General features: G+C 46.6%; 1 protein-coding gene and 1 long non-coding RNA gene across 2 annotated transcripts in view; both read left to right on the top strand.

Annotated features, from left to right (window-relative positions):
- Positions 1-19,113, top strand: part of RAB31 (RAB31, member RAS oncogene family) — a 107,770-nt gene that overhangs the window by 7,571 nt on the left and 81,086 nt on the right. The gene's annotated exons all lie outside the window — the stretch shown is intronic.
- Positions 133-16,982, top strand: LOC309611149. Its single transcript, XR_014234354.1, has 2 exons — positions 133-11,424; positions 12,071-16,982. It is a non-coding gene; the product is annotated as an uncharacterized lncRNA (long non-coding RNA).

The raw sequence follows: 19,113 nt of genomic DNA on the forward strand, positions 1-19,113 counted from the left end.
ATCACATAAAGCTTGCCCTCTGCTGGCAGGGGAAAAGAGCAAAGCCTCCCTACCTCCCTCCCTCCCTTTATCAAACGATTGGCCAGGGCATTTACATTTGTAGCAAGCTTAATTAAGAAAGTCGTTTTATTTATTTATTTATGTATGTATGTATGTATGTATGTATGGCTGTGTTGGGGCTTCGTTTCTGTGCGAGGGCTTTCTCTAGTTGCGGCAAGCGGGGACCACTCTTCATCGCGGTGCGCGGGCCTCTCACTATCGCGGCCTCTCTTGTTGCGGAGCACAGGCTCCAGACGCGCAGGCTCAGCAACTGTGGCTCTCGGGCCTAGTTGCTCCGCGGCATGTGGGATCTTCCCAGACCAGGGCTCAAACCCGTGTTCCCTGCATTGGCAGGCAGATTCTCAACCACTGCACCACCAGGGAAGCCCAAGAAAGTCGTTTTTTAAAAAAGAAAAACATCTCATAGCATCAATACCACATACTTCATAGACATCTTTCATTTTGGGAGCTAAGATATTTTCTAAACTTTTCATGACAAACTTCTGAAAAGCTACTTTTTTCATTATCCGTGCTCATCTTAATTAGATTTTGAACCCAATGATGAGGTGGGGGAAAGGATTAAGGAGTGAAATGATGAACGTCAATTTGGGTTTGAGATGGCAAAGGCCAGGGATACAGGATGGCGCCTTTAACCTTGTTTCTTTATAACGACACGTAACTGTACCAACTTGCTGATGTCCTGTTTCCTCGGGTGAGTTGGAAATCCTGCAGCTGTGAAGACGGCATCCTGCCTGCCCTCCTTCACCTCGCAGCTCACCTCCTCATGGTTCTTCTTCCTCTGTCTTTTGTTTTATGTTCAGCCGGCTCCTTTATTTTATGGTCAACATCCAGCCCACCGTCCTGCTCCAGAGTTTTCCTGCTGTCTCTGTTCTTTCAGCCCCACATTCTTCCATTGTTTTGTTTCCTTTTTCTCTCCCCTTCTAGTCAATGAATCATCAGTCTGTCTTTTAAAGAGACACCGGGGGCTTGGCTCTTAGAGGAAAATGTTTCTGACTCTGCTTTCCATCCCTACCTTCCCCAGAGTGGGGAGTGTGTTGAGCCCCAGTGCTTGACCTTTCCTCCTGTTGCCAGCGGAGACCAGAAACCCGGCCAGACTTACCCTGTGGGAAGTAACGAAGGCATTTCATGAATCTTCTTGTTTTAGTTTAAAATAAAACAGCAAAAAGGCATCTGGGTAAAGTAAATGAGGATTTCACTAACGGGTCGTGTGCTGTGGGGATGAAGAGAGACCCTTACCAGGTGTGTGCGTGGCTGCCGTGTGGGCAGGTGTAATGACTTCCCGCAGGGGTGTGGGGTCTGTCCTTGGGCTTCCAGCCCAGCAGGGCCCTTGGGCTGATAGGGCAGGAAGGGGGAGGTGAAGTAACAGCACCAGGAGACACCTGGGATGTCACATGATGCTCAATTGCCAGGTAAGGGGGTGGAGTTTGGGCATGGCTGGTTGGGGGGGGCCTGTAGGTGTCTGAGGATGAGGCTGGGCGCAGAGGAGGGACCGGGAGTGGCCCTGTTTACACCATCCAGAGACAGGAAAAGGTTCCGAAAGGGCTTGATTGCATGTCCAAGTGGTTATGTGGGTGCGCCGGGGCCTGATTTGTGCTCATAAATAACTTACTCTTTCTCGTTTGCTTCTGTGCGTTGGTTTATTTAGTGAGCCTGCATTACTAGTGTAATTAACTTAAAACCTATAAAAATTTACTGCAGGACCCAAGGAGATGTTTGCTGGGTAGAGGTCGTTTGGTTGTTGCTGGAAATAACGGGTACACCGATAATAAAATTGGAAGGTAATTTGGACACAACATTGTAAAATCAACTATACTTCAGTTAAAAAAAAAAAGAAAAAGAAAGTAAATTTGGGTTGTTATTCAGGCTCCTGCTCCATCGCCGTGGCAGGGGCGGGGGGGTGGGCAGGGGCATTCCGGGCGTGGTCATTGGCCCCCCACAGTGGTCCGTCCTTCGTCCTTTGGCTTCCCCACTGGTCCCTGACCTAGGGTTTCTCCAGATGGGTCTGGGAGAGGCGTGGGCCTGCCAATCTGTCTTGTGGGATATGCAGGTTGTCTGTGCCTGTTTATTTCTATGCTGCTCTTTGAAAGGTAAATAAAATTACATCTGGATCTTCCAGGTGATCCTCCTGTAACAAAACTGTAGAAACTTTAATGTCCATTAAAACTGGCCAAGGAGAGGAGAACCCAGGCAGAGTCAGCACAGATATCGCGTTGGGGCCGCGTGATGACCGAGCGGTTCCGGAGCAGGTGCCTCAGGTATTGATGGACCTGCTCCGGGGTTGGGCACAGCAGGCAGCAGAGTGGACCCACCGTCCCTGACCTCATGGAGCCTACATCCTGGGAGTGACCTTGAATGAGGGCTCTGGGTCCCTGGTGTGACAGATGGTGATAGGCACCCTGCAGAGAAAGCCAGGATGGGCCAGGTGGGCTGGCTGGGAGGGTGCAGCTCCAAGTAGGGGCTTGAGAAAGTCCTCGCCAAGACAACCTTTAAGTAAACACGGAGACCATATTCTTGAGCCGGCTGGGCCCTCCTGGCAGAGGGGACCCCACGCTGGGGTGGGAGCAGCAGGCTGGCCACTGTGGCTGGAACAGTGACCAGTGGGAAGAGGGCAGAAGTGGCATTGGGGGCCTGTTAATTGGGGTCTCGTGGGCTGGTGTGGGAACTGTGGCGTCTCCTGGGAATCCAGTGGGGGCCATGGAAGGTTTTTGTGCAGTGACAGTGATCTGGCTCGTCCATCATGGTGGTCACCCGAGCGGCCACGTGGAGGGTGGACCACTGGAGGATGCGTGTAGGGGAGCCCGTGGCAGGCTGTGACCTTGGTCGTGAGCAGGGTCCCGATCGGGCTGTTTGGAAGGAAGAACTGACAAACTTTGCTGACAGATGGTGTGTGGAATACAAGGGAAGTAACCCGTCCCGGGCACAGGGTGACAGAGCACACTGACCTTGGGACTGACCACAGCCCTGCACTGTTTTTCTTCAGGGAGCAACACCATCTGTCCTATTAGGTTAATGTTCATTTGAGTGGCACCGGTTTGATAGTTCAATTTGTATTTAATTAATGCATTTATCTTTATTTTATAGCTCTAGAATAACAAAAACAGTTTGTGTGTACTTTTACTATTTGTATACAGTATATTTACACAACAAGTAATATCTGTGTTGGGTCCCTGGGGTTGCTTTTCTCTTTAAAAGAGCTTATGGAACCTTAACAGGGGCCCCGAGAATATTTTGTAAAGAAAGACGTCTGTTTAAAAGGATGAGTTGTATTCTTTCTAGACCTCCACCTCAGGTTAGGCTAATCTTAGTAAGACAACTAGTAGAATTTTTTTTTTCAATAAGAATAGAGATATTTTTGAAGTTTTTGCTTAAGTTATAATTGATGTAATTTACTGATTTGAATATGTTGCTGCTATTGGTGTGAATTGCATTATTGCACATTTCACTCCCATCAGCCCTGTGCTTCCGTTTTCGTAATCATAGTTATTGTGTCACAGCTAACCACGTACACACCCTTATTCTTGCTTGTGAGCAGTGTAGTTACAGATTCTCTGCTGGGGTCTTCTCCTTATGTCCTTGACTTCTTTCTTATTAAAAATATCCATGGGTAAAAGAAAAACAGTAACTATAAACTCACAAGCACTGTAATAATTTGTAGTTGCCCCCGGCCCTAATCACAGCAACAGTGACAGCAGTAACAGTTGAGAAAGAATTGAAGCAAAACCTTATTCTGTTCTTTCTCAATCAAGAAAGTGCTTCAGAATGCCTTTTATGAAGAGGGATGTGTTGAAATCACTCTAGTTTATGAGTATCCCTGTAATCAAGACAGCTGACACCTACTGAGTGTAACTCACATACCGGACACCATGATATTTCAGTTTTCCACTGCTTTGTGACAAACCACCCCAAACTTAGTGCTTAAAGTAACAATTTATTTTTCCTTCTCACTATTTAAAAAATAGTTCAGCAATTTGAACCAGGTTTGAAGTACTTCCCTGGAAGAGAAAGGCAGGGTCCTGGCCAGGCTTGGGGAGGTGTGATGGAGGGGCCTGTATTAGCCGTGAAGAGGCAAAGTGCTGTGTCAGCTGGGAGGCTGGAATGCATCCAGGACACCACCATGCACGGTGACAGTGACACAGACGCGCCCTCTGTTTGCTTAGCACCTTGCAGGGGCAGCGTGGGGTCCATAAGTTGTCGCATTGAGTCCTCGGACCGCCCTGTGTGGGGGCCCCTGTCTCTGGTTTGTGATGTGAGAGGAGCCTTGGCAGGTCCCAGGGCTGTGTGTGCGGAGCAGCCTTGAGCTTGGCTTTATCTGTTGCCCATTTTCCAGCTCATGTGCAGGAAGCCCTGATTTCCAGGCCTTTTTTCCTTCGCTCCCTAGGGGATCCGTGTTAAGCACTGTAATTGGGTTCAGGAAATGTCAGGTTGCAAACTGTGGTCCATCATGATGGCCCACCTGCTGGATGGCGGGCCTGCAGGTGTTAGGAGTTTCTAGGGCTGCAGTTGAACTGTCAGTGCGGCTGGACGGGCCTCTTGCCAGCGGAGCACAGTGGATGGTGGGTCACCCTCGGGCCGCCAGATGTGGGTGCTTACTCTGGCTATGGCACTTCCTAGCTCGATTCCCCTGGCAAATCACATAACTGCCTGGGTCCAGTTCCCTCCTTTGTAAAATGCTGGCAGTTTGCACAGACATCCCCTCTAACCCTGCCTGGCGTGTCATATTGGAATATTCTCTTACCTCTTCTTCCCCAAACCATTTTACACCCTGAGAATCTCAAGGCTTGAGAGAGTTTAAGTAGGTTCTTTCCACAAGAGAATCTCCAGTTTAGAAGTTTTCTTTACTCTGCTTAGCTAAGGGATCTGGCAAAGCATAAGTGGTAAGTAATAGCTTTTGATTTACTGTGTGATACTTCAGAATTTCATTCCTTTCATGAATTTGAACAAATTTCTAACCTACTCTTTTTTTTTTTTTATAAATTTGATGGTATAAGGTGTAAGCATGTTACTTTGATACACTTACGTGTTGTAACACAATTGCCAGTGTAGTCGTATAAATATTTGTCACATTGCATAATTATAGTACAATTTTTGTATTCATTATACTGTGCCTTAGATCTCTATGGCTTATGTACTACTTGTTATGAGTTTGTGCCCTGAACAATAGCAATCTTATCCCCCCGACCCCCAATCCCCTGGTCACCACCATTTTACTGTCTGTTTTTTACAGGTTTAACTTTTTTAGATTCGACATATAAGTGGTATCACCCAGTACGTGTCTTTCTCTGTCTGACTTATCTCACATAGCATCGTGTGCTCAAGGTCCATCCATGTTGTCACAGATGGGAGGATGTCTTCCTTTCTCATGGCTGAATAATACTCCGTTGTGTGTATGTACCACATCTTTTTTATCCATTCATTCGCTGATGAGCGTTTGGCTTGTTTCCATATCTGGGCTATTGTGAATAATATTGTGGTTAACAAGGGAGTGCAGATATCTCGTTGAAATCCTGTTTTCATTTCCTTTGGGTATAAACCCAGAAATGGAATTGGTAGATCATATGGTAGCTCTATTTTTAATTTTTTGAGGAACCTCAATATTATTTTCCATAGTGTTGGACCAATGTACATGCCTGCCACAGTACACAAGCTTTCCCTTTGCACTACATTCTCACCAGAACCTGTTGTCTTCTTGGTGATGGCCATTCTAACAGGTATAAGGTGATATCTCATGGTGATATAACATATTCTTTACATTAAAAAAATTTTTTTTCAACGTTTAAAAAAAAATTTTTTTTTTTTAAATTTTGGCTGCACCGGTCTTAGTTGTGGCATTCAATATCTTTAATTGTGGCATGTGGTATCTTTTCAGTTGCAGCATGCATGTGGGATCTAGTTCCCAGACCAGGGATCAAACCTGGGCCCCCTGCATAGGGAGCGTGGAGTCTTACCCACTGGACCACTAGGGAAGTCCCTCTTTACATTTTTGTACCGAAGTATGATATTCATGCAAAAAAGTGCACAAATCTTAATATAGTACACAATGGATTTTTACAAATTGAACAGATCTATGTAAATGCCCAGATCAAAAAACAGAATATTCCCATTAAGTGTTTAGGATATGATTTTCTGCAACTTTACCAACACTAAATATCACCAAAACTTTTTATCTTCACTAATATTATAGATTAAAAATGATAATCTGTTCTAATTTGATTTCATTAATTATGAATGACTGTGATCATCTTTTCATATGTTTATTGACTTACTGTATTTTTTGTTACCTACACATTCACATCATTTACCTAATTTTTATTGGGTTGTTTTTCTTATTGATTTGTGAGAACTCTTTGTATATTAAGAAACCAAATCCTGGCCTCCCTCACATTCTGAGATGGCCCACACTCTGTCTGTGGAGTGTGTTTCTCTCTAAAGAAATCCACTTCTTACCTATCAAAAAAAAAAAAAAAAAGAAACCAAATCCTTTGTCATTTGTATTGTACAAACTTTTCTTCAGTTTGTTACTTTCTAGTTTACCTTTTTACTGAATTAAAAAAATCATATCAATATTTTAAAATCTTTATTTAGTCAAATATATCAGTCTTTTCCTTTATGGTTTTGTTGCCTATGTCTTTCTTAGAAAGTCCTTCCACATTCTAGTATTATAAAATTTTTTACCTATATTTTAATTTTGCTCTTGTACTTTCATAGTGTCTTAAAATTTTTTTTAATTAAAAAAAATTTTTTTTGATCACGTGGAATTTATTTTGGTACAAAGAGCCAGGCTAGAATTCAAGTTTTTTGTTTTTGTTTTTGTTTTTTTCTTTACTCCAAATGTTTAGGTAGTTGTTTTAATACTGTTGATTAATTCATCATTATTTACTGATCTGATAGGTTATTTTTATCATGAATGAAATCTCCATGTGCCTGTGGGTCTGTTTCTGGACTCTATATTGTTCTATTAAAAATACACTGATTTCTGAATCCATCAGATTCAGGAAAGTTTAGAAATAGCATGAAGGAATCACTTTTGGGAACTGAATGGTGCAGGGGGCCTTGGACACTCAGGGCTGCAATTCGGATCTAGTTCATTGGTTTGCTCATGGAACCACTATTAACGTGTACGAACTTTATAGGTACAAGTGCATTGCGAGTTTCGTTCGTCTGTGACAATGTCCATTTTACCGAGAATGATAATCTGGAACACTGCATATATTGAATTCATTCAGTGGTTACCGGAAGGTGCTTTAATGAATGAAAAATTTGAGGGTGGCTAAAGGGAAAGAGTGATGTTGTGAGCTGAGCTTAGCTGGATGGTACCTGGCTCTGAAGTGCAATGGCTTCTGTGTTTGGACCAGTTGTAGAAAAATAAGCAGGCGGAGTGGTGAGTTACAGTTTCCACCATCTACAGCACTTGGGTGTTTTCCGTGCTGTGAATCTTTATATTTTTCCCCTTCAGTGTGAGTGGGATTACTTCCATTGGAGTTAGTCCAGAAAGTGCTATGTCAGTGGGAAGTGTGAGTCTAAAAGTTAGGGATACATCGAGCTTAACGTGTAACACAGTCCATTTAAAGTGATCCTAGATCCTGGGTTCTTCATCTCCCCCAGATAGCGAGCAGGGCTGGAGTCCTCCTTCGTGACAAATTAACGCTTTCTGATGCCTGTAGCGCTGGACTGTAGGGCATATGCTCCGGTCAGGGAAGCGAAGACCCCACATCACGGCGGGTCCAGCACTGCTTGTTGCCATTTAGGTGGGGCAGAGGCTGCTTCCAGGAGGACGCACTTCAGTATTGAGGGCGAATCCAGAGGCACAGGTTCGCCTTCCTTCTAGGAGAGTTCTGATTCCTCCTGTTTGCGTGGAGTCCCAACCCGAACCCCAGCCTCCCATTTTCCTGCGCCGTCATCACGTCCAGGAGTTGCCCAGGAGGAGTGTGGACAGGCCGCCGCCTGCCTCCCGGTTCACAGCCTCTGCTCCTGCCCTGGGGGGCCAGTCCACGTTCCCTCAGGCGCTGTGTCCCGGCCCCTCTGCCACCAGCCTCTCCTCTGTCTTTAGGCTCACCTTCCCGCCCGTGAACCCTCACACGTGAATCCACGCACGTGACTGGTGAAATTTCACGCGTGTGAAATAGGCTCATCACTCTGTGACAGAACGCACTTTAGCTGGAATGTTAACGCTTGTGTTGCCTATCAGTCTCAAGTATCACAGGATGGAAGACTTCCTTGGCTTAGTTTCCAGATCAAACATAGGGAGGGAACGATTCTCAGAGCACCTGAAAAGTGCCTGAGGAAAGAGCTGCTTCTCCCCTTGAACTAAACTGAATTTTGTCTGGAGTTGGGTGCAGTCTCCAGTCTGAGTTGTATAAGCCATGGAATTAGATGCAGGGAATGTGGTGGATGTTTGTCTTTTACTTTAGGAAATTCCTTGTAGCATTAATTTCAGAGGGAAGCAGATCCTGCCTTCTGAATAGAGGCGAAAAAGGCCAAGAACCTCTTTGGCAGCTTGGTCACGGGCAGGTGACCTAGTTCGACCGGCCTGGGACCTGCGCCCTGGCCCTTGCCCAGGAGCCGGGATGGCAGTGACCTTGCAGGCGGCTGCGGGGAGCTGTGCCTGGCAGACTTACCCGGCCAGCCTGATGTCCTGGTGTGATTTCGGCTGCGACCGCAGCTCTCCAGCTTCCTGGAAATCCTCAGAGTTAATTCGTACGACTCACCGCCCGCCCCCCCACCGAGTTGTGCTCTTAGGTGCTGAGGGTTCAATGGACACACCCCCTCACCTAATGCCTCGTCAGCCCAGGCCCGCCTGCATCCTCTCTCTCATTTTTTAGCTCTAATTAATTCATTTTCCTCCGGCCCTCAACCCAGCTCCGACCATTCTGCTGTGTTTATTGTGCCTTTTTGTTTCCAGGCCGACATCTTTTCAGGAAATCTCTTTTAGCTTGAATGCCCCGCGTGGAGCCCTGGCCGGAGCTGCAGGTGTGGTGAGGTTGTCGGGATCAGAGCCGGGTCGGCAGCCTGCAGGTGTGGACGACTAGGTCCTATCGAGCGAAGGTCATAAGCACACGACACCTCCCTGGCCTTGGCTCCCAGCGGCTCTGTGGGCCTGTGCAGGCCGCGTAAGGATGAGGGGTGAGGGGCCAGCCGGCTGACGACGTGCAGGGCTCAGGGCCTGAAGGCCACACAGCAGACCCGGCCTCAGTGACTTAACGCAGGGGAGACGGAAGACACAGCTGTGGGTGACAGAAGGGGCACCGGGAGGCGGTCCTCGGCTCTGGCCCCTGGAAGCTCCCTGGGGTGGGGGCTGCTCTGTGTTCTCGGGCGCTGGGACCGAATCACCGTGCAGGGACGGACTCCCCAGGTGATGCCAAGGCTGTCTCATCTCAGCATCGTGTGCCAGGCGTGTCGTGTGTGATTTTATTCTAGCAAAATCTATTCCTTCTTTTGAAAAGGGGCACTTTTTCCCACTCTTTACCGTCTTGATATAGAGAGTAAATAGCATCTTCTTTGTCATTATTAAAACTTTTAATTTTGATTCTGGACTCTAGATCCTAAATCTAGAACTGAAGCTCTAGAAGCTTGCTGCCCACCGTTGTCACTACTCTGTCCCCCTGTCGGGACTGCAGAGGACCGGAGCTGGCCCGGGGCCTCCAAGCAGGTGACGCTCGGTGACGCTGGAGGTGAGGGAGCCTTCTCTGTGACTGAGGGGGGTCCCTCTTGTTCATTTATTGATTGTTAGAGCTGAAATTTCCCGATGTGTGTGGATTTGTATTTGTTTGTTTGTAAATTCCTTGACGACTCAGAACATCAAAATGGTGGCATTCATCCTGGGAATTTTTGGTAAATATTTGCTGATTGTGTTAACATGATATCAGGTGTCTAAAGCCAATTCAGCAAACGTTAATAATTAGATTTGCCAAAGGCAACAGAAGTCTTAAGTGGGTTATGCTTTCAGTTTCTAAAAAGCCTTCAGACTACTACAGTGGTGATAAATTTGCTTGAAAATGGTGTATAATTTGTGTTAGAATACACAAATGTATATTAAAAGCACAGTACTGTTTTATGTGAACTTCCAAGTTTTCCCCTAAGACTAAAAAGTAGTGCTTTGAGATGTTGGATAAGAGGGGCAAGGGCTCATTATTTTTGTTTTTAAACCTGTGTTGTCTCTAGTTTACTCTTTAAAATGTCTATTAAAATGTATTACCTGTCTGCACTTATGAATGTTTTATATGCCAATTGTAAGGATGGATCAATGGATTTATGTGTCTAGCAGAAGATCGGTTAATTGGTTTTGAATGGTTTGCCAAGGTGACACTGTCAGTTTTATGACTTTTCATAGATGATGGATTCCGCTCCTGTGACAAGGTCAAGCACATAAAAATTCCAATCAAATGCCATAAAAAACGCGGTTCCATATGCCAGTTTAATTCCGTCACAGAGCTGGCAATTCCATCTGTTTCAATCTAAGATTAGCCCCAGTCTGGCCTCTGTAGCAGGTGATCACACAAACACCTAGTTTCCTAATACGTGTAATATAATGAAAATATATAGCATAGATAATATAGATGTATAGCATAGGTCATTTCAATCTGAAAGTGTATTTATTTTGGTTGTAGTTGAGGCTGAGTGGGAGGTAGAGTGTAGCGGCCGTAATTCAGGATGGCGAGGGTCATGCTGGTCTGTCGTGGTGACAGTCTGTTGCCCCTCTACTGCTTGGTATCGGGTGGGTAAACACTGCTGTTAATTACGTGCTGCTCCTAATGGGCAGATGTCTGTCGTTCTCAACTGCAGCTCTTCACCAAAAATGGAGTGGCCAAAGTGAATTGGTTGTGTTTATTATTCTGGTCACAGGACACAGCAGGTGTCACAGCAAATCAATCTCATCTTGGTAATAGGTCGTTGAGAAGGCAGAAAACCGCAGGCTAGAACACATTGACCCATACCTGTCACATAATCTCAGGTAATGACGGTTGGGTGGTTATGTGTGGTGCAGCTGAACTATATAGCATAAGGCATCCAAGCTGGGGGTCTCTAAATAGGTCAGAGGGTTCCAGCAGATACCCCACCCCCTTCTGCTTCTTTTAAGGGCTGTTGTTGCTGAATGGTCATAAAAAGAGTTTTGTCTGCTCTAACGCTATCCAACAAGACAGGACTATCAACGACTTGGTCCTGGCATCCGGCCTGCCAGCCAGCATTTAAAGGATGCCGTGGCAACCCCGCTGGGCCTTATGTGTGTGAAAGTAGATGCAGCTGCTGGAGAAGGACCAGAGCCACCCAGCAGGGCAGAGAGCACCGCCCGGTTCAAATGATGCCCTGCCAGCCCGGGCCACTGGGAAACTGGGTGGTGGACAGACCACCTGCAATAGCTAAATATGGGTGAGTGGCATTTTCCAAAGAAGGACATATTCTGGGAAGCATATGGGTTTAAAGAAATGGTATATTCTCGTACTTTACAGGTAAATCTCATAAACTGGGATTTGGAAATTGTGAGAATTCAGACGCAGGGCCAGGATGAATTTACCTTATAAATGAATGAGGAATAAACAGGTGATGAGGTTCAACAAGCTCTAAGGAGAATTCTTAGCCAGTTTAGAGGGATATGCAGGTTTTTAAGTTTCTTCGATGCGCTGTATTGAGGATACAGGTTGAGCTGCTGAAATAAGAGATCCCAAAGTCTGGTGACTTAAGCAGGAGAGAAATCGTCTCTTTCTTCTTGATCAGTCCTGGTGGCTGGTTCAGGATGCTCTGATGGTTTATGGGGTCAACACATTGCCTCTGCTTCCACCCCGTTGGCCAGAACCAAGACCCCTGACCACCTCGACCAGCAGGGGTGGCCGAGTGCCTGCTGAACCTCACTCAGGGCTCTTTTTCTGATGGTGAAGGGGAGCGTGGATATCGTGGAGCAATGATAGTTTCTCCCGTAAGCACCTTTTGTGTTCCAGCAAGGTCACTGCCAGACTATGAATTTGAAGACTGTGAGTTTATGGCTTTGACCGGAGCTTTGACTTGATTTGTCTTTCAGACTCTGGACTCGAAGGAGAGAGAAGCAAGCTTTAAGCTGGCTTGTGGAACCTCTTCAACTCAGATCCCTCACTTGTCAAATGTTGATAGCAGTGTCTGTCTCAGCGAGTTGTGACAGTTACACAGCACAAGTAACCTGAGAACACCGGGGCTCCTGCCTGTCGTATGGTAACTTCTCGGTAGAACGAAGTTTGTTCTTCCTCTCTAGGAGGACTGGTAGAGGTCATCTACTTCCCTGATGCTTCTGGAAAAACAAGTTGACTTGCTCAGAAGTTACTTTAACTTGCCTTATTGCACCAGGATTACACCACTTTACAGTAAAAGTATTTTTAGTTCTCCAAATGCAAATTTTAAAATTCTGTGATGAACTAATGTTCACCCAGAGGTAACTCATACCATCATGACACATCTCCTGGCCCCGCTGCACCCGTGCTAGAAAGAAGGGATAACAAAAAAGCAAGTTTCTTTGGGAAATGAGGTATGCACGCTGCCTTGTGGGAATCTGCAGTGGCAGCCGTGGCCTCGAAGGAGGCTTTGGGGGTCGTGAGCTGTAGTCCCTAGGCAGTGCAGACGTGCTCCTCCTGGCCGGTACCCTGGGGTCCCTGGGTCTTGAGCCCAGACCCTGTCAGGGACGCTGCTGGTCCTGGGCAAGACCCCGGCACGTGCTGCTTTGAGGCAGGTGGGACTCCTGCTGGGGCATCGCATGCTGTGATGTGTGAGGTGGCCAGTGGCACCCCTGGGATGTGGCAAACGGGGTCCTGGGATAGGCAGCTCCAGAACTGGGTGGCATCGCTAAGTGACAAAGACATATCACAAGAACTGAAGTCGTGGGGTTGGAATTGATGAGCCTTCACTGGGAGGACCTGCCCTTTGGGAAGCCACGTTCTTTCCCATCTCTGCCTCCCCGGCCGGGGTCCCACATGTGGGCTACTGGGCGGCTCCCCTGGTGCTTTGCTGGCTTCGCAGGGCTGTGGGAGGGGGTGGGGCCACGCCTCCTGGCCTGGGCTTCCTGTAGCTTCCGTGCGTGTTTCAGTTAAGGCACCGTCTGCCTTCCGGCACTTTGGCAGCCCCTGCTGCCACCCCGGCTTTGGGAAGCCCTCCCCCGGGTGTGGTTACTTTCCACTGGCGCCCTGATTGCCGTCTGGGGGGATGGCATCTGGAAATGCTCTCCTGCCTAACACGTGGCACCCGTGTCTTTGCTGAGCTGATGCAGTGCCCACAGGTCCTACTGCTTGGGGGGCCCTGGTGTCAGGCAGGGGGAGTCAGTGGCCTCTTGACGGGAGGCCTGTGGCGTCATGGGGGCTCCGGCTGGCCACCCTCTCTCCTGTCCAGAGCTGTCCTCACCTGTCCGGGAGAGGCCTGTCCGGGAGATACTGAAGTTCCTTGCTGACCACCCGGCAGAGCCAGTGTTGGCAGCGCCAGTGGAGGGAGGCAAGGTCCGACGCTGAGAATTAAGTTTGATTTAAGGAGGTCTTTCCGAGCAGGAGGGTGTTGTCATTGGGTAAGAATCACTGTCACGATGCAGGATGGGTGCAAACAGCAAGGCAAGGTTTTTGAGGGTTTCATAGAATCCTAGGGTGCAAACTGCCTGTGGGTGCTTCCCCTTGAAGAGCTGGTGGGCCTTCTGGGAAATTCCTGTCACAAACAATCACCCCGTTTTTCCCAACAGGAAGAGTAAAGAAATGCTAATGCCACAGGGAACAGCCAAGTCCTGTTGAAGTGGCCGGGAGGGGGTTGGGCCTTCGCTCTGCCAGCTGCGTGCTAAGGCTGTTCTCAGTTCTCGTCGTAGCTCTTTGTTTTATAATAAGTGATAGGTTTTTATTCATAAACGTAAATGGGAAGATGCCCATTTAAAATGCAGTGTAGGGACTTTCCTGGTGGCGCAATGGTTAAGAATCCGCTGCCAAAGCTGGGGACACGGGTTCGAGCCCTGGTCTAGGAAGATCCCACATGCCGTGGAGCAACTAAGCCCGTGCGCCACAACTACTGAGCCCTCGTGCCACAACTACTGAGCTCGCGCTCCTAGAGCCCATGCTCCACAACAAGAGAAGCCACCGCAGTGAGAAGCCCGCGTACTGGGATGAAGAGTAGCCCCCGCTTACCACAGCTAGAGAAAGCCCGCGCGCAGCAGCAGAGACCCAACACAGCCAAAAAAAAAAAGCAGTGTAAACAGGCTCTGAAGACCAGTGACAATGCTTTAGTAAGTCAGCCCCTAGACCTGCTTTGGATGGAAACAGTTTTGCTTAAAATGATTTACTTTCCTTGCATATTGTGATTTTCTTTTTCAGTTCTGTATGATAACTTTCCCTGTACAGGCATTACCAGCATATGAGGAGGAATGATTAACAGATGTACAAATAATTGTCATATGCTTGAAAGCTACAAAACAATGCGTTTGTTGCAGGAAATAAAGAGGACAGATGTAATAACTGAAATATTTATATATATATCTCAATCATTTAAAGAAGAAGTATTGCATTAAGTCAAATGATAATACCCGAGTGTTTATATGAAGCCAACCTGTGACTGTCTAGGTTTCTACAAGGGCTGGTTCACACGAGGGCCGACTCCCCATCCGGGCTCCCAGGTGCATGCCAGGCTGGACGCTGGGTGGGTTTGGGAAAACTCCTGGGTCTCCACTACCCACACGTGCTCCAGGGAACCTCCCTTCCCAGCCCAAACCCGGTCCTGTTAGTCATTCCTGATGCTTCTGGGCCCTCACACCCACCGGCAGCGGTGACAGACCTCTGCACCGTCCGACTCAGTGCCAGGGTTTGCTGTCTTGCAGCCCCGGTCAGTTCTTTGTCCCGTGTCCGCTGCCTTTGGTGTCCTCCCTTTTAGACCAGGGTCTTGTTTGCAGAGAGATCTCCTCGTTAGCCCCCAGATTTCGCCATGTGGACTCCCGTGGCACGCGTGGCCTGTGTCCTCCCCAACTGTACAGCGGTCGTGGGAGCCCCATGGTGCACGTTGGCCCATTAATCTTTTCCCATTCTAGTTCTCATTTTTATTTAGTGTGGAGTTGCCTCTCCTAGTTCCTTTTCTCATCCACACCTTTAGTTTTTTCTCTTTTTACTTCCTGTGTCATATTGTGAGGAAATTTGGAATAAGCAGAAAAGATTTCTGGGTGTCCCCAGTGGAAAACTATGCATCATGTAAAGAACAGCCTTCCAGGGTGTCTGATTCTAGCCCTTTCTTGTCCTTGGTCTGCTTTTTGCCTCTGTAAGTTATAGATAACTGATAGCAATGCAAAATAATTACAGTCTGCAGACATGGAAAAAACATCTATTTGTGTGGTTAAAATGACCTCCCCCAGCATCAGGAAAAAAAGTCAGTTTCTTGTCCATTTGTAAATTCATTTCAACCTTTAATTGGATCATTCCTTTAATCCATATAAATTTGTGCTTCTCTGACTTCTGTGAATTGGTTGTAACACCTCACTAATACTCTCATTAATAATGAGGTCAATAAAGACTTTAACACATGTTCATTCTATATCTACGAGTCAGGATTTTGCCTACGGTAATTATTCTTTAATATAACAAATATGTTAAAGAATCAAAAAATAACAAAGGTGCGCTGTGCTTCCTGGTTAACTAGTGACAAGAAAGGACCCTAGTGAGAGGAAGTTGGATGCGGAAAGTGGAAGAACTAATTAATCCTAAAGGGTTCAAGACATGGGAAGTTTTCCTCTTAATATTGGAGCCCTCATATATGGATAGTGGAAACGTAAGATGTGCAGCTGCTGTGGAAAATGGAAATTTGGCTGCTCCTTAAAAAGTTATAGACAGAATTACCATGTGACCCAGCGATTTCACTCCTAGGTATATACTGCAAACAGTTGAAAACAGGACCTCAAACAAATACTTGTAACGCGAATGTTCACAGCAGTACTATCTACAACAACCAAAAACGGTGGAAACAACCCGAGTGTCCATCAGTGGAGGCTGGATAGACAAATTGTGGTGTAGATGCAATGAAATATTATTCAGCCTTGAAAAGGAATGAAGTACTGATACACAGGGCGATGTGAGTGAACCTTGAAAACGTGATGCTAAGGGAAAGAAGCCACTCACGAAAGATAACGTATTGTATGATTCCATTTGTATGAAATGTCCAGAATAGGTAAATCAATAGGGACAAAGTAAATGTGTGATTCAGAGGCTGTGGGGTGGGGAGAATGGTGAGTAATTGCTTAATGAGTATGGAGTTACTGGGGATGAAGAAAATGTTTTGGAACTAGATGGGGGTGGTGGTTACACAACACTGTGAATGGACTGAGTGCCACTGAATTCTTCACTTTAAAATGATTAATTTTGGGTTATGAGAATTGCACCTCAACAGCAACAAAAATGAGTGTAGGCAACTTCCACATCTGAAATAGTTTACATGTGAGTAACTAGGAGGGGGAGGGTTTAGCTCAGCAGTTTTAATGTTTTCCCACCAGAAACACATGACACATAGGACACCGACAGTGGAGTTGACCCAGGAAGCACGCTCCCACGGGTTCCCAGGCTCATGCAGTTTCCAGCAAGTTTCCTATAATTCCACCTCATCAGCTTCGGTAACTCTGATTCATACAGATTACACGGACCATACCCCACAGAGGCAAGAATCTATGGTTTGGGTGATGGCCATTTAAAATTTAGATGATATGAAGGAGTCTGGGGAGAAAATGTTAGTGTAAAAAGTTACGTGTATATAGAGAAGCTTAAAGAAGAATACAGAATTTGTACCCTGATCCCTGTACCTGGATCACATCTGTTCATACTTAAAAATAGATACAAGGAACCTTTGTATAGGATTACAAAGTTCAAATGCGTCAGAAAGGTACAGAATAAAAAGTGCAGCCTTCCTAACCTTCGATCATCACCGTTAATGTGTCCTTGTGATTTTTTTTTAAAGGAAGTGTTTCAGGCTTGTGTGCTTGTGCTCACACACCCAGATTTTTTTTTTTTTTAATAAAGGTGTCATTACAAATTTGTAAATGGATTTTTTCAATCAGTATATCTTGGAACGCTTTCCATACATATCAGCTCCTACAGATGGACTTTATTCTTTTGGATGGCTGTGTAATCGTCATGATGATAATCAGCATTTATGAACACTTGCGGGGTGCCGGCACCGTTCTAAGTGCTGTGGACGTGTTATCTCATTTAATCTTCACGACAGTCCTATGAGGCAGGCCCTCCTATTGCTCCTCTTTTACAGAGGAGGGAACAGAAGCACAGAGAAAACTAGGAAGAAATTTAAATTTCGTGCGTCTGACCCCAGACCCACACTCTGACCACCCCCAGATTCTGCTCCCCTGTGCGGTTAGTTTGCGGGAAGGCGGGGGTTATCACTGCTTCTGGTTTACCCCTGATGGTTATCTTCTCTTCCTCCTTTGTTACAGCATCCCCTCGGATGTGTGCGCCCTGTGTGTCTCACACTCCAGGCTATGACCTCTTGGGGTTTCTGTTTTATTGGAGTTCTCTTCATGTTGTCCTGCATTTAAAAGAGATAGGGAATAACTCAGAAGAGCAAAACAATTATGATTAAGGTTTGCAAAATTATTCCCAAGAGTGGCTATCAGATTTTGATCTTTTAGCCCAGAAAAGAGAGTGTGCATAATTTCTATAGCTTGGCGTGCATACAGAAAGAAATCTCAAGAGACTCTTTTCTCCTGTAGGGGAGGCAGGTCCTGGTTGTCCCCCTGGGATGCCACATGGCTGAGAACCACACTGAGACTTTCTGGGTGTCCTGTGCCTGCCCTGCTACGTGGTGAATGGGTCCCCAGGATAAAAGGCGGGGCCGAGGAAGCCCCTAATCCCTGGGCGCCTCGGCCCTTGCTGTTTATTTCTTCCTTTTCTTTGCTCTGGGTCATTGCGTCTCCCCAGCTGATGAGCTCCAGATTGAACTGTAGCTGGTAAGCCAGCCCACGGATCAGAGGGTGGGGCGCCGGGGTACTCTGTGAGTTCGTGGCATTATCAGATGCGGGGATATTGCGGAGAACAGTTGTGCACTGGGGATGCACGTTTTGGCTTTTTCGGAGAAGGAGCAAACGGATACTGCAGTGTTGCCGGCCAGCCTGTTGCTACTGTCTTGAGCAAGCATAACAGCGAGCCGGTTTGGATCTAGAGTCAAGATTAAACGTCATAGAAAACTCAAGCTCCAAAATGTTTTCCTTTGGTCAGCAGAACAGCAGGATGCTGCCGCTGTCTGTGTGTCCTGGCTGACTCTGTGTTTCTGGCCGCCAGCTACAGTTTGCCATTTAGATCCATTTAGCAGAAAAGGATCCCGTCTCATAAAAATGCAGGCTGGGCGTGTGCTGGGAGCTCATTCTTAAATATCCTAATCCTTTTTTTGGGAGAGAGGCAGGCACACAAAATAGGAGATTGTGTAGGCGGATTTACCAGCGTGTTTTCATATGCGTCAGACGCTTGGGAAAGTCTCTTTTATGCCAGGTTGGGTAAGACACAGATTCGTGGGTAGGAAATCAGAGTTTGAAATTAGCTGCTCAGGTCACGTGGTCAGATCGCAATAGAGCAGAAGTTTGTGCTCTGAGGGCAGAGAAGGTCTGCAATCCTTTTCCTCACCCCTGAAGGTGTCCAAACCACCGAGTGAAGAAACACACTTCCTTTGGTTAATCTGACCAAATTATTCTGTCAACTTTTGGCCTGGTTGCCTCAATCTAGCTGCAATCTTCCTGCCTGCTTGAGAGAGAATTTGGTGGGGGAGGCAGGGCAGTGTGTGATGGGTCCCCAGAGTCAGAACATGAACAGACAACAGGGTCCAAATTGAAACCAGAAAGATGATTTCACTCCTGGAACAAGTGATTGTCTTTCCTAGACCATTGATTTTTCTTCCTTGTTTCATTTTCTAATAAAGTCAATCAGTTGTCTTTTTGTAAAGCTAGAAGATAGAAGTGGACATCTCCTAACAAATTAGAAGCCGCACATGGCTTTCTGTCACTTAGATTCTGAGTGCACGTGTAGCAATGCCTTTAGACCGTGACCCGTGATGCAGATGAAATACACCCAGGTTAGCGAGTGACCGAGGGATTGC

Source organism: Balaenoptera borealis (genome assembly GCF_965194805.1).
Source record: "Balaenoptera borealis genome assembly, chromosome: 14".
In the NCBI taxonomy this organism is placed as follows: domain Eukaryota; kingdom Metazoa; phylum Chordata; class Mammalia; order Artiodactyla; family Balaenopteridae; genus Balaenoptera; species Balaenoptera borealis.